We start from the raw sequence: 1361 nt of genomic DNA, 5'->3' as shown, positions 1-1361 counted from the left end.
GAGGGTGGGGACACGCACTGGCACCCTGCACAGGGTCTTCTGGCCACATGCGAGGATGTGCTCTGAGCGGGATGGGGATGGAGCATCCCATGGGATGGAGAAGGAGCACAGCTCCCCAGGCTGGAGCTTGCCTCTGCTGGGGCAGAGCTTGGGCCAGCTTGGGCTGTAGCATCGTGGCTGGAGAGAAGGGTGCCCGGGGCTGTGATGTGCGTGCCTGTGTTATTGTATGGTAAGTTATTTTCTGATTGTGAATAAAAGTGGATTGGAGACATCACAGGATATTTTGGGGCACAGCACCCTGCTCTTCCTGCTGCTCGGGGCCCTCCGCTCCTGCAGGGTACCAGAAGGATGGAGGGGGACCCTCGGTACTGCTTTCCCGCTTGTGCGAGACTTTCTCCCCGGTGCTCTCCTGCCACCCCATAATAACAGCTCTAGGAGCTGTTTGCCGACTGGCAGGAGGCGGGGACCCCCTGCAGGCACCCCAAGCCCTTGCAAGGCGGCTGCTGGAAGGCTCCTGCCCAGCCGGACGCATGCTGGACCCCATCCATCCCATGGGAATCCCGGCTGTTGGCCCCATGCCTGCGGCCATGCTGGGGCTGGGGGCTGTGCTGCTGCCCCCCATGCTCCTGGGGAAGGGTGCTGGGGGCCGGAGGGCAGGGAAAGGGGAAAGCAGCGAGGCCAAGCCAGGCTATGGGGGTCCACAAACAGCACCTCGCTGTGGTGGCGGGGAGGGCACCCATCTGGCTGCGGCAGCCTGCGGGGGCCAGGTGGTGAATCATGCTGCTGGTATCTCCCGGCTGATAACTTCCCCGCTCCTCCCACGGCTGCGCACCCCTTGGGGCTATGCAAAAAAAAAAAAAGTGAATTAAAAAAAAAAAGCTGAGGAGGAAAATACCAGGCTGGAAGGAAGCGAGCGCCCTGGGCCCAGTGGGGAGCAGCCCCGTGTCCTCGTTTCATAACACTCCCGCAGGCAGCGGGGAGCTGGGTCAGCTGGGACGGATGCTCTGCCCTTTGCCACCCCCGGGGCCGGATGGCTGACTTCACCCCTCCAGGAGGGACTGGGTAGATGGGGTCCTTGCCCCTGGTGCTCTCTGTGGTTTAGGGGCTGAGGGGAAGAGGAGGATAGTGGAGGTGATGGAGGGAAGTGTGGGAGCTCCTGTGGCCTTGCGGCACCTGCGCAGCTCCACCTGCCAGCACAGCAGGGACAGCAGGGCATGCGGCCGCCGCAGCGGCTCCCCGCAGCAAAGACCTGGGGCGGGCGACCTTGCAGAGACAGGATCTCTGCCTGGGGCTCAGGGCACCTGGGTTCACCCTGTGGGGCAGGAAAACAGCGGTGTTCCCGCAGGGTGTTTGCTCTGGCA

The sequence above is a fragment of the Egretta garzetta genome, unplaced genomic scaffold (genome assembly GCF_000687185.1).
Source record: "Egretta garzetta isolate BGI_Z169 unplaced genomic scaffold, ASM68718v1 scaffold219, whole genome shotgun sequence".
NCBI lineage: Eukaryota > Metazoa > Chordata > Aves > Pelecaniformes > Ardeidae > Egretta > Egretta garzetta.
This window is presented reverse-complemented; position numbering follows the sequence as displayed.